At 38.3% G+C, this 14,779-nt stretch overlaps 1 pseudogene; it reads right to left on the bottom strand.

The window, feature by feature from the left end:
- Positions 1–527: 527 nt before the first annotated feature.
- Positions 528–14,779, bottom strand: part of LOC138804301 (elongation factor 1-alpha 1 pseudogene) — a 35,947-nt pseudogene continuing 21,695 nt past the window's right edge.

Below are 14,779 nucleotides of genomic sequence, written 5' to 3'. Positions count from 1 at the left end.
AACATACTAAGCTAATTAAATATGTTTTGATTAGAATATCAGCCAAATAAAACTTGGAATCAACTAAAAATGTTAATAATATAAAGATAATTTCCAGTTGAAACTCAGGAGTATTGGCCACAGTGATTGCAAGTAATTATCCTGAGAAAATAAAAGAAGAAACAAGAAAAAAATGGAAGTCACTGGATTTGCCCAGTTATGATTCCTAAGCAGTTACGACTTTATGAATTATTTGAAATTACAAGTCCAGGTATTTAAAAAAAATTTTTGTCCAAGGCACTGGTGGCTCCCACCTTTAATTATAACTACTCAGGAGGCTGAGATCTGAGAATCACAATTCAAAGCCAGTCCAGGCAGGAAAGGCCATGAGACTTCTATCTCCAATTAACCACCAAAAAGCCAGATGTGGAGCTGTGGCTCAAGTGATAAAACACTATTAAGCCTTAAGTAAAAAAAAAAAAAAAAAAAAAAAGCCCAGAGATAGCACCCAGGCCAGCACAAACAAAGAGTTATATAAGTCTGCCATTTTCTTTTGTTTTGTCTTCTTTTTTTCTCATTAAACTTTGTTTTAATGGGCCTCAAAATTCCATAGCACAATTTTGGTCATGTTGTTTCCATTAAAAAGTACTGATTTACAAAGAAAAACTATTAACTTAAAACTGCCACACCAAAAAAAAAAAGGATCCCCAAAGTATTTTCCTTTCCTTCAGAGGGCTTTACAAAGTGTCATACTGTACCAGTCTTATACTATTAAACTTAAATGGCTAATTGAGACCAACAATTCTGAGACTGTTTTACCACTGGTTAAGATTGAAGTGGCAGGTGTTAGGAATAATATTTATTTAGCCTTCTGAGCTTTCTGGGAAAACTTGGTGACTTTTCCAGCTTCTGTAGGCTTCTTGTCCACAGCTTTGATGACACCCACAGCAACTGCCTGTTTTACATCATGAACAACAAAATGACCCAGAGTAGGAGAGTCAGAGAGGCTCTTCACACACATAGGTTTGTCTGGAACTATACCAATGATGAGAGCATCACCAGACTTCAGGAACTTAGGATCATCTTCCAGCTTCTTACCAGAATAGCAGTCAATCTTATCTTTCAGCTCAGCAATCTTTCAAGCAATGCCAGCACAGGGGCATAGCCAGCATTGATTTGGCCTGGATGGTTCAATATGATCACCTGAGTAGTGAAGCCAGCTGCTTGTTTGGTTGGATCATTCTTGCTGTCACCAGCAACATTGCTACAGCAAACATGTCCTTGACATCGAATCCCACATTGTCTCCTGGAAGAGCTTCACTCAAAGCTTCATGATGCATTTCTACACAATTCACTTCGTTGTGACATTGGCAGGAGCAAAGGTGACCACCAAGCCAGGTTTGGGAGCACCAGTCTTCCCTTGGCCCACACGGGTGGTTCCAATACCACCAATTTTGTAAGCATCCTGAAGGAGTAGGTACAAAGGCTTGTCAGTGGGACGAGTTGGTGGCAAGATGCAAACCAAAGCCTCTAGCAAGGTGGTTCCACTGGCACTGCCATCCTTACGGGTGACTTCCCATCCCTTGAACCAAGGCATATTGGAACTTGGCTCCCGCATATTGTCACCATTGCAACCAGAAATTTGCACAAATGCTACTCTGTCAGGGTTGTAGCCAATTTTCTTACTGTAGGTGCTGATTTCCTTAGTGATTTCCTTGTATCTCCTCTGGCTGTATAGTAGTTCAGTGGAATCCATTTTGTTAACATTGACCATGAGCTGTTTCATACTCAGTGTATAAAACAGAAGGCCATGCTCACCAGTTTGCCCATTCTTGGAGATATGAACTTCACATTCACCAACACCAGCAGCAACAATCAGAGCAGCATAGTCAGCCTGGGATATGCCTGTCATCATGTTCTTGATAAAGTGTCTGTGCCTGGGGCATCAATGGTGGTCATATACTTGCTGGTCTCAAATTTCTACAGAGAGATGCCAATGGCGATATCACACTCACGCTCAGCCTTCCATTTATCGAAGACCCAGGGATACTTGAAGGAGCTGTTTCTCATCTCAGCAGCCTCCTTCTTGAACTTCTCTATGCCACCACATTTGTAGATTAGATGTCCAGTAGTGATGGACTTGCTGAAATTGATATGTTCAGTGATGATGATGTTGATATAGACCTTTTCCTTCCCCATTTTGGCCTCGACTTGTAGTTTTCTTGGCACCTGCATTCTGCCAGCAAATCTGTTGGAAAACGCTTGTTTCTTCTAACAGATTTTTCGTGAGTCCTTACTATGGCCTTTTCTATAGTTTCCTCAGCTCCCAGTGCTGTGCTCAAAGCCGCATTTCTTGCATAACCAGAAATAGTTTACAACTTACTTTATAAACTTTATTTACTTGTCATGAAATAAAGTGAGAGCTACTGATTGGAAAAAGAACCTTCAAAATTCATCTATAGTATTCTCTTAAAAGTAACCATAGCCAACCATACGTTACCAGATTAAACAAGCTGTTATTCAGAGCAGTCATAAACTATCAAGATTTAACTTTTTAGCTAAGTACCAGTGGCTCACACCTGTAATCCTAGCTACTCAGAAGGCTGAGATCTGAGGATCACATTTTGAATCTATGAGACTCTTATCTCCCAATTAATCTGCAAAGAGATGGAAGTGAAACTTCAGCTCAAGTAGTAGAGTACCAGCCTTGAGTGAAAAAAGCTAAGGAACAGTGTCCAAGGCTGCCCTTAGTTCAAGCCCTTGTATCAGCACACATACACACACATGTGTACACACACATGCAAATGAATGCAACTTTTCAGATTTTTTGTGTTTATTTAAAAAGAAATTTATTTAATGAGAGTTTCGTTAGTGACTTCAGGATTCTGAGAAAATCAGATTCAGGGGATTGGGCCATACAGTCAGGAATCACAAAACTGGCTCAGTGAGCACAATACTTCAGGGCAACATGGGCCAGATATGGAACATAGCACCACCTAGCCCATTGCTCTGGATTCAGGAGCCATCACAGTACCTGCCAGTACTGCCAAAGGACCTGGTTTCCACAACCACTCACTGCTGCCTTGCCCCAGAGAGTGCCCTAATAGTACTCTGTTCTCATCACTAATTCTGCATGCCAACTCTGATCATGCAAAATACTGGAGAAGCCTTGCTGTCTGAGCTCTAGTTAAAAGGCAGATTGCAAAAATAGTCTTTAGACCTCCATGTTTATAAGCAGGAGAACTTCTTAAACATACTGGGTGGCCAAAAAGGTTTTGTTAATGTATGTTAAGGAACAAAGAAGTTTCAATGTGGTATGTACATAGATACATATAGTGTGACTTTTCAGATTTTTTTCTCAGCTTCACTTCATAATTTGCTTCATACAGTAAAAAAAACAAAACCTCAAGATAATTAGACCAATTATTCACCCTCCTAGATGTATTAATTAATTCGTTGCCCTTTAATATGTTATTACAAAACAGAGCAAGTTAGACTAATTATGTTTACATTTTCTGTAATTTCCCAATTAAATTTAAGAATATTTAATATTTTTATAAAAGGAGATTGAAATTGCAAAGCAAATTATTTCAAGATTTTATGATCCCCACAGAATTCTCACAGTGCCCTTTGAAATAACACCTATTAATACTAATAAGATAATAAACTTGAGCTAACTTTCCTCCAGTATATTATCGGTGTGTGTGTGTGTGTGTGTGTGTGTGTGTGTGTGTGTGTGTGTGTGTGTGTGTGTGTGTGTGTTGTGTTGTGTGTGTGTTGTGTGTGTGTATGCTGGTCCTGGGATTTGAACTTAGGGCTGGTCCTGGGATTTGAACTTAGGGCTTAGTCTTTATCTCTGAGCTTTTTTGCTCAAGACTATCATTCAATCACTTGAGCCACAGCTCCACTTGCAACTCTTTTGGTGTTTAATTGGAGATAAGAGTATCAAGTACTTTCCTGGCTGGGCTGATTTTGAACTGTGATTCTCATATCTCAGCCTCCCGAATAGCTAGGATTACATGAATGAGCCACTGGCACCCAGCCCCCAGTATATTCTTTTGTGTGTGTGTGGGGGGGGGTCGTGAGGCTTGAACTCTGGGCTTGGGCACTCTTCAGCTCAAGACCAGCGCTCTACTGCTTGACCACAGTGCCACTTCCAGTTTTTTAGTGGTTTATTGCAGATAAGAGTCTCATGGACTTTTCCTGCCTGAGCTGGCTTTGAACCGTGATTCTCAGATCTCAGCCTCCTGAGGAGCTAGGATTACAGGTGTGAGCCACTGGCACCAGCCCCCTGTATATTCTTTAATTGAAAAGGCACTCTTGGTCTTTTAAGAACTGTGTCAGGATATTATGCATTATAGTTTAGCAAATATATTTTTAATAATGTGATTACAGAACAGAAGGCATTTTTTAAGTCACAGGATGGGACAAGTTGTCCTAGAATTCATAGAAATAAATAACATTTAAAATTCTATGATAAACATTCAGTTAACTATATTTAAGCATATACAAATAACTGGGAACCTTCTAATTAGACAATGAATATATTCATAAGTCATAGTTACTGTCTTAAATAGTGTGATTTCATTGGTTGAGTTAACGAAATATCAGCAGCAAGAAGATGTTAAATCTGTTTCCTTAAAACATAGATTGAAATATGATAATATTTCAACAAGATAATATCATTTGTTCATTGTCCCATCACTTCAGTAATTCCTAACCCTACATTCACTTTTTTGGGGGGTCGGTCGTGGGGCTTGAACTCTGGGCCAGGGTGCTGTCCCTCTGCTCTTCAGCTCAAAGCAAGTGCTCTACCACTTGAGCCACAGAGCCACTTCCAGTTTTCTGGTGGTTAATTGGAGATCAGAGTTTCATGGCTTTTCCTGCCTGGACTGGCTTTGAACCACAATCCTCAGATCTCAGCCTCCTGAGTAACTAGGATTACAGGCGTCAGCCACCAGCGCCTGGCTACATTCACTTTTTACTGTGGCATATAAACTTTTCTAAAGCATGCAATGAAGTTATGTGGGGTAGTGATGTGCCTAAAGCAAGGCATCACTTGATAATTTGTAGAACCAAGCAGCCATTCTTTCTGAGTTTTACAGACCTAACTACAAATAAATGATCACTGGGTTAATATAATAATATATGTTGTGCTTGTCTCATATACTACAGTATACATTATACTTGTCGCTTATAAATTATAATTATTTTCTTATAGATCTAGTACAATTAACAGATTAATTAGTACTGGTCTCTTTTGCTTTGCAGCTTGTTCTTAGCTTTTGACATATTACATTAACTGCACTTTTCTAGTCTATGTGAGTGAAATTGTGTTGTGTGCTACGGTGGTAACCTCAGAATTAATTTGAGTAAGACTTGATTTGTTATAAATGTTATTTAAATTGACATAGCCTGTCTCCAGTGGGGACTATTGAAGGGCATTATTGAGGTTCACCCAAGTTGAACATTCTATTGATTGGTTTGTGGAGACTATACATCTTTTTTTTTTTGTCGGTTGTGGGGCTTGAACTCTGGGCCTGGGCACTGTCCCTCAGCTCTTCAGCTCAAAGTGAGCACTCTACCACTTGAGCCACCGCGCCATTTCCAGCTTTTTCTGCTTATGTGGTGCTGAGGAATCGAGCCCAGGGCCTCATGCATGCGATGCAAGCACTCTACCACGGAGCCACCTTCCCAGCCCCAAGACTATACATCTTCATATGCATTCCAAGCCAATTTGAAGTATACTTGCCTAATTTGCATAATGGATATCAATCTAGGACTATTTTCAAGTTTATTCAAGCTATTTAATGCTATATAACTTTTTGAAATGTTTTCAGCTTCTATTATCATAAAGCTTAGAAAAGTACCACAGTAAGGTTTTTTAAAAATCTTAAATATTATATACTACCCATCTCACTTATCCCATAGAGAAATTAGAAAGGACACAAAGTATTTCCATATTCTGTTTATTATTATTTGCAAATGGAAATACTGTTTAAAATACTTAAAGGAATAAACTTACCAAAGATACTAAGCATAGCTGTCATTCACTACTGCTAAGAATTCTAAAATGTCATAATGTATCATAAACAAAGTTAGGTCTCTATATGTGCTAAAATGTAGTAAATGTTCAATGGAGAGCTGACCACTAGATGAAATAGCTCAAATCCCTTGTAATAGAAGACCTAATGAAGGTCTTTTATGCTTTCCCAGATTGCTTGGTTTAGTACCCCAGCATTTCTCAAGTGAGGCATGCTTGGCTAGACTTATGCTTGTACGTACATCTTATGAAATACTGTTTCCTCAGATGTGGTCATTAAGGAACTTTAATACTAAAACTTAGATAAACTGAGAGGTAAGTCAGAATTAAATTGCGTTGTTTCAGTGTTTAGTGATGTCTCCTCCATATCATTACTTTCTCAACAGTCTATTATTTCCTTCAATGCATTTTGTCTGGCAAAATGGTTTGCTGAAACTGTACTTTTATAAAATAAGTATCAAAACACTAAATTATACATGAAATTAATGTAACCCTCTCAGATTAGAAACATATGATCTCTAACACTTTCAGATACAACCCATGGGTTACAAGACCATTTGAAAAGAAAAAGAACACTATATCTCAGCCAAATCCCAGAACATTGGTATTTGTGCATTATAAAAAAGGAAGAATGGGGGAGGCTGGTTAAAGGGACCTCATGGGGTTGCGTGTAGAGCTTCAACACAAGCATTGTCTTGAATCCCAAGCACCTTCTCCAAAAATAATCTTTGTAGATAGATTCTCCATGGATATGAGATTAGGAACTTTTGGAGGGCTCAAGATGAATAACAATAATAGGTAGTAGTAGAAGTGTACAAGTACACTTTCTATATGTTTGCTCATATAGTTATGTATACATGTATGTATAAATATACACATGAAAATAAGACTTATATGTTTTAAACTTGTTTTTGTTTAGATGCAATCCTCAAGAAATTAACAGAGGATACCATCCACTACAGTTTGAATGTATTCCCTGAAATTTATGTGTTGGAAATTTTATCCTCCAGTTTGGAGGTAGGGCCTTTGGAAAACAGGAATAGGTGATGTCCTGAGGGAAAATCCCTCACCAGATGAAAGCACCTTGATATTAGACTTTACAGCCTCTATAACTGTAGAAACACATTTATAATTCTTTAGTAGTCTGTCAAAACAATAGAAAACAGACTAAGGTGTTATTCAAAAGATAGATAATACAAGCATTATATAATCATGTTAACCCAGTACAAATGTACCTCCTAAAAGTAATACCCCTAAAAAAAGGTAATGCTATTATTTATTAACAAAAAAGCAAAAGCCAGGGCATAGTAGTTCATGCTTGTAATCCTGGCTACTTGGAAGGCCAAGATTGGGAAAATAACTGTTAGAGGTTAGTTAGGGCAAATAGTTCATTTCAACCAAGAAAAGGTTGTAATGTTGGTACATACCTGTCATGGTGAGTGTTCAGGAAATATAAATGAGAGGATCACGGTTCAGTCCAGCCAGGACATAAATTTGAGACCCTATTGAAAAATAAGTAAAACAAAAATAGCTGAGGGTATGGCTCAAGTAGTAGAACACTTGTCTAGCAGTTACAAGGCCCTGATTTCAAACCTCTTGTACTACCAAATGAAAAAGGAGGAGGAGGAGAAGGTTCAGTTCAAGAACAGTAATATCGCTGTTATTACTTTCTGAGAAAACAATGGGGAAAAGGATGCTAACTAACCATTGTTAAAGACCGGCAAAGTGGAAGAACAGGAATTAGAAATGGTAGTAAAAGGGTTGGGCACCCAGTGGCCCACCCCTGTAATCCTGCTATTCAGGAGTTGGAGATCTGAGGATTATGGTGCAAAGCTAGCCCAGGCAGGAAAGTCCGTGAAACTCATCTCCAATTAAGTACCAAAAAGCTGTAAGTGGAGCTATGGCTCAAGTGGCAGAATGCCAATCTTGAGCAGAAATAGCTCAGGGTCAGTGCTCAGCCTGGGTCAGTGCTCAGTCCGTGAATTTAAGCCCTAGTACTAGGAGAAATAACAAGAGTTGGGGACTGCTCAAGAGAGGAAGTACCTTCCTTGCTTAGCAAGTGTGAACTGCTGAGTTCAAATGCTTGTATCATGGTCAGAGCCTTGTACTACTGTTCACTACTCTATTCCTCATACACTGCACTTCCTAGGCCCTGGAACTATTTCAGTTACGTGTGTGTGTGTGTGTGTGTGTGTGTTTTGGTCTTGGGGTTTGAATTCAGGGCCTGGGCACTGCCCCTGAGCTTTTTTGCTTAAGGTTAGGTCCTCTGCCACTCTAGGCACAGCTCCACTTCCAGCTTTTTACTGGTTAATTGGAGATAAGAATCTCAGAGATTTTTCTGCCCAGGCTGGCTTCAAACTATGGTTCTCAGATCTCAGCCTCCTGCGTAGCTAGCATTACAGGCATTAGTCATCAGTACCTGGCAAAATAATATTTCTTTTACTCTTTTCAATACCAGCATTTGAACTTAGGGCCTCACACGTGCTCAGCTGGCACTCTACCATTTGAGGACTGCTCAGTCATTACTAATTTGCCACAATAGAGAATAGATGATAGGCAGGGCATTTGAGCCATGCCCTGGCTCTTTATGCTTTAGTTCTTTTTGGACATTCCCAGGCAGCCTTGATTGCAATCTTTCTATCTATGCTTCCTACATATCTGAGTTAACAGACATGCACCATTACACTCAGCTTATTGGATGATAAGAGGTCTTGCTAACAACTACTTTGGGTGGGGGGCGGGTCAGCCCTGAGACTTGAACTGAGGGCCTAGGAGTTGTTCTGAGCTTCTTTTTTTTTTTTTTTTTTGCACAAGGCTAACGCTCTACCACTAGAGCCACAGCGCATTCCAGCTTTTTCTGAGTAGTTTATTGGAGATAAGAATCTCAAAACTTTTTTTTTTTTTTTTTGGGTGCTATCCCTCAGCTCTTCAGCTCTAGGTGAGCACTCTACCACTTGAGCTACAGTGCCATTTCCTCTCACAACTTTTCTGCCCACTAGCTTTGAACCATGATCCTCAGATCTCAGTCTCCTAAGTAGCTAGGATTATAGATGTGAGCCACCAGTGCCCAGCTTCTTGCTAACATTTTGTTTGGGCTGGCATCAGTCTTCCCAATTCTTCCCAATGAGCACCTGAGATTACGGTTTAAGACACACTGTCTGGGTTTATGGTCAACTGACTTTCAGCAAAATTGTTAAGACTGTTCAGAGAAGGGAAAAACAGTATCTTTAACAAGCGGTGCTAGGACAACTGGATATTCCCATACAAAATAATGAAGTTGAGCACTTACCTCACACTGAATACAAAAATCAACTAGAAGTGGACCAAATGCCCAAATTTAAAATCTTAGAAGAAAATATAGGAGCAATTCTTCATAACCATAGATTTGGTGATAGTTTTTCTATAAGATCCAAATCATAAACAGCAAAATAAAAAATAAATCAGACTACCAAACTTTCAATTTCTGTACATCAATAGACTACCAAAAGAGTTAATGACCGCTCACACAACAGGAAAAATATTTACAATCATATCTGATAAGGGTATAGTATTCACAATATATAAAAATTCATAACTTTGAGGCTGGGAAGGTGGCTCAATGGTAGAGCCTGAGGCCCTGGGTTCAACTCCTCAGCACCACATAAGCAAAAAGAAAAAAAGCCGGAAGTGGCGCTGTGGCTCAAGTGGTAGAGAGCTAGCCTTGAGCTGAAGAGCTGAGGGACAGTGCCCAGGCCCAGAGTTCAGGCCCCACGATTGGACCACCCCAAAAAATTCATAACTGAGGGCCTTGTATGGTAGCTGCAATCCCAGTAACTTAGCATGCAGAGGCAGAAAGTCCCCAAGTTTGAGGGCCACCTCAAACTTGGGCCCTCAAACTTGGGGTACACAATGAACTCAAAGCCATACTGGACTACTGAGTGAGACCCTATCTAAAAAATAGCTTGATAACAAAATACAACTCAATTAAAAATTAGCAAAGAACTTGGATGGCTGTCCAATGGAGATAAACAAATGACCAACACACACACGAAAAGATCATTATGGCTGGAGATGAAAACCACAATAATATGCCACTTCACATTTCACTACAATGGCCATAAGAAAAACATATACAATAATAAGAACTGATGAGAATGTGGAGAAATTGGAACCTTCATTCATTGCTTACAGGAATGTAGGATGGTGCAACCATTGTGGAAAGTGGTTCAGTAACTCATCAAAAGTTGAATATTGAATTATCCATGACCCAGAAATTCTATTTCTAGGAATATACAAAACATTTGTACCCAGATAGCTATAGCAGCTGTTTTTACAATGGGCAAAGGTGGAAAAAAGCAAAATATTAACTCAGAAATGCGATAAACAAATTGCAAAGTATCTGTGTAATGGAATACTACCCAGTCATAACAATGAAGTTGTACAAACACTACAACTTAATCTTATGTTAAATGAGAGAATTCAGGCATAAAAAGCAACTCATTATAAGGGTTTTATTCACATGAAAATTTTAGAATAGTTAAATTTATAGAGACAAGAATATTAGTGATTTCTGGAGACCATTGGGAGGGACTGCTTACTTAGTAAGTAGAACTGACAGCAAAAACAGCAGCTGACAGTAAGTCCTCACAGCTTCCAAGTTGTAGCAAGAGCAGCCTCTGTCAGTTGGCCATCAGGCCCATTACAGTACAAGGGGCTGTAGGCCAGTAAAAGCAGCAGCAGTTTGGCAGGAGCCTGCAATGGGGTGGGAGTAGCAGAGCAGAAATGAGGCTGAAAGGGCTGGGAAGGTGGCTCAGTGGTAGAGTGCTTGCCTTGCATTCATGAGGCCCTGGGTTTGATTCCTCAGCACCACATAAGCAAAAAGAAAAAAGCCAGAAGTGGCACTGTGGCTCAAGTGGTAGAATGCTAGCCTTGAGCTGAAGAGCTGAGGGACAGTGCCCAGGCCCCATGACCAGACCCCCCCCCCCCAATAAAAATGAGGCTGAGGTTCCTGGAGGGAAGCCAACAGGAGCAACAGGTGGAGCAACACTCTTATGTGCCAGAGGCTGGGAAAACAAATGACTTCAGTTACTGACAGTGAAATGAAACGACCAGTTAAGCTCTTACAACATTGCCTTTGAGTCCTCTTCAGCTTCATGATTCACCCTTCCTACCTCTTAATTTTGTTATACTTAACTGAATTTCTTCAGTACCTTGGACAGTCTACAATCTTTTGTCTCAACTTTTGCATATCTGCTTGTTTTCTCTGCTATATCATTTATTATTCTTTGTCCAGTACCTTCTTCCAGCATTGTGATCCCAGCACTTACCACTGTGCCCAGCAAATAGTATGTGTTTAATAATCATTTGTTTAAAAATGAAAGCCATCTTGTTTCTTGTTTGGTTTCTATGTGTTTTTCCACTTGTGTTATGATCTTACATGTCCTCCATGCTCTATCGCATTCATTTCATAGGATCTTGTTTGCACATCTTCCCTGATCAACTATGAGTGCCATGAGTTCAAGGCTTTGGAATACCAATGCTTGACTTCACATTGTGTCTCTACACTTACTGTGCACTTGGGCAAGGTAGCACTTAAACTTTCTAAACTCTATTGTCTTTATCTGTAACACATGTAACAGTACATAAAATCATAACACTGTTGTGTGGATTAATGGAGACAATGGCTAAAGTGCTCAATGCAATACTAGGCACTTAGTAAAGTGATTTGTATATATTAACATTTATTATTTGTTGAGCTCTATATAGTTATATATCAGTTTGAAACCCAAAAGGAAACTGGACTGAAGAAAAAGATTTGGAAGTCATTAGCATGCATGGTTTAGAAGATCAAGCACAGGAAAAACAAAAAGCAGTTCAGGAAAACAAAATAGTTTACCATATGGTAAATAGGAGTTCCCAGTCACAATGATGTAAACCCTGACTATAAATCTAAACAAAACCACAACTTGATTAATGAGATATGAAAGGAATGAGAGAGCACGTGTGTGAAAAAGGGCTTGGAATCAAAAGAAAAATGATCATTTATAGTGGGAAGTCAATAGACAATGCCTAATAAAATATGAGGAAATAGCTATGTAAGGGTATTAATTAGAGACAATGATAACAAAGGAGTCAGCTATAAAAGCTAAAAATGGGGAAATTCAGGGGTGGAAATGAGACTTTTCCTAACCTATTTAATGAATCTTTTGTAACCTCAATAAAAGTTAAATAACAAAGCACATAGATAAATTTTTGTTTTCCTTTGTTTTAAGAGAGACACATTAGTTGCTAGAAAGCTTTTTGAAGTCTTCTTTATCTCTCTCTAAACTTCTTATTAAAACATTTATAGGTACTTATTACAAAATATCTTACAATGCACCTATTTCATATATATTTTATCTTCTAATAGGTTTTAAGCATTTTGAAGAATGGAAACAATGTTACCCACTTTTATCATCATCCTCATACTTCCCCTACTCAAGTGTTTTATATATAACAAAGTGATGTTTAAACATATGTTGAAATATAATATGAAACATTCATCGGAGAACATGTAGTTTTGGGGCTGGGAGGGTGGCTCAGTGGTAGAGTGCTTGCTTTGCATGCATAGGGCTGTGGGTTTGACTCTTCAGCACCACATAAGAAGAAGCTGGAGGTGGCTCTGTGGCTCAAGTGGTAGAGTGCTAGCCTTGAGCTGAAGAGCTGAGGGACAGTGCCCAGGCCCAGAGTTCAGGCCCCATGACCAACAACAACAACAAAACATGTGGTTTTTGCTACATTTAACCAGATGTAAAACAGAGACTCAGTTTTAAGTTTCTATAAATCTCATCATGCTTGTCGGAGGATTGTCAAGGACAGGGTCAGAGCTTGGCCCTTGAACAAAATGACCGGTTTTAGATTTCAAAACAGTTTCCAAAACAACTTCCATTGTGGTATTGTGTCAGGGACATAAAGGAGAAAGTGGACACTGGACACATTTTTTATATCGCTAAAACACTTTTGTAAATGATCATTTACTTGATAAATGTTCATTTGTTTGAACATACCAGTGTTTATTTGTGGCATTTCCTGGTGCTTTAACTGCTATTGAGAACATACACACTTTTGTTTCTGTCCCTCAGAATGCTTTCCTCTGAATTTGTTCTACTCTACCTTCTTTTCCTTTTCTCTCTATCTTTATTGAGATATAGTCTATACTACTACTACTTCTGCTGCTGCTGCTACAGCCTAACAATATAGCCTAATTTTAGAGCATTTTTGTCACCAAATGAAAAAAACAGCTAATAGTCATCTATTCTCCCATTCCCCTCTCCATATACAACCTTCTGTCCTTGACAGCTACTAAACTACTTTGTCTCTGATTTGTTAGTTTGATAATTTCACATTAAAAATGATAATATGTAGTCTTTTTTCCAACTTTCACTTGCAATAATATTTGCAAGGGCTGTCCATCTGCTATCAACAGAAGCTGATATTTGATTTTTATGGCCAAATTTTATATCATTATATAAATATATTCTATTTAGCCATTCATGAATTGATATATATTTGAGTTGTTTTCATCTTTTGGCTAATATGTATAAAGCTATAGGCATCCATGTAAAAGTCTTTGTATAGACATAGATTTCCAATATTATTGTGTACATTCCTAGAAATGGACTTGCTGGGACATTGAGGAATAGTTTTAGGAACCAACTGTATTTTTCAAAGTATCTTGTACTATTTTGCACTCACATGAGAATTCCAACTCCCCCAAATCATCTCCAATACTTGTTCTAATGTATTTTAGTCTATTTTCTATGTATCTTCTTTTTGAAAAATATCAAGATCTACCTATTATCTTTTTACTGAGTCACAAGTATTCTTTATATATTGTGGTTACAAACTCTTATCAGTTATGTAATTTTTATTTTTTCCTCTCATTCTCCACATTGTCTCTTCACTCTCAACAACAGAGTTGGTAATGCATACTTTTTAAGTTTTACTTGCTTATGTTTTGCGCTCTATCACTTGAGCCATGCTTCTAGTCTAGCATTTTGCTAGCTAATTGGAGATGAAGTCTCTATCTGTCCATGCTGACTTCTGACTTCAATCTCCCTTATTTGAGCTTCCTGAGTAGTTAGGATTACTGATACACGGCTCCTGATAATTTGCTAGGAGTTTTTAAAAGTAAGTTTTGCATCTAATTTTAGATATTTTACTATGACATCTTTGTTTCAAATATCAAAGTAAAAATAATGAATTGGAAAGTATTTATACTTTTTCTAGATGAGGTTGTAAAGGATCATTATTAATATTTTGTTAATTTTACCAGTTGGCTAGCCTAGTCTAGGCTTTTTTTAATGAAAAATTCTAAATTACGAACTAATTATTCACCAAACTTCATTGTTATAAGGTTAGTTTATATTCTATATTCCTATTTTTTATTTGAAAATAGGTTTTTGAATTCACACATATTAATGCAAGAGAGTTTCATTGTGATAATCCCACCCACAAGCTCCCTTCCTTCATTGTACTACCATAGCCCCCTTTCCTCTTAAGTCCTTTTCAGAGGTGAGCTTCATTGTTCCCTTATATCCATACCATCTACATCTATAACTATTTTTCACCCTTAGTATCCTTTTCTTTACCACTTTTATTGATCCTTTCTAGACAGTTATTCTTTTTAATATTCATATCATCATCATAGTCATTTTGTCGTATTAGATCTATTTTCCACAAATAAGTGAGGACATGTGGTATTGGCTTTTAGAGCTGGGATCCTCTCACTCAGCATGA

This window comes from Dipodomys merriami, unplaced genomic scaffold (genome assembly GCF_024711535.1).
Source record: "Dipodomys merriami isolate MVZ:Mamm:240054 unplaced genomic scaffold, mDipMer1.0.p SCAF_36, whole genome shotgun sequence".
NCBI classification, from domain to species: Eukaryota; Metazoa; Chordata; class Mammalia; order Rodentia; family Heteromyidae; genus Dipodomys; species Dipodomys merriami.
Note: the sequence above shows the minus strand (reverse complement) of the source record. Positions and strands in the feature narration are given on the sequence as shown.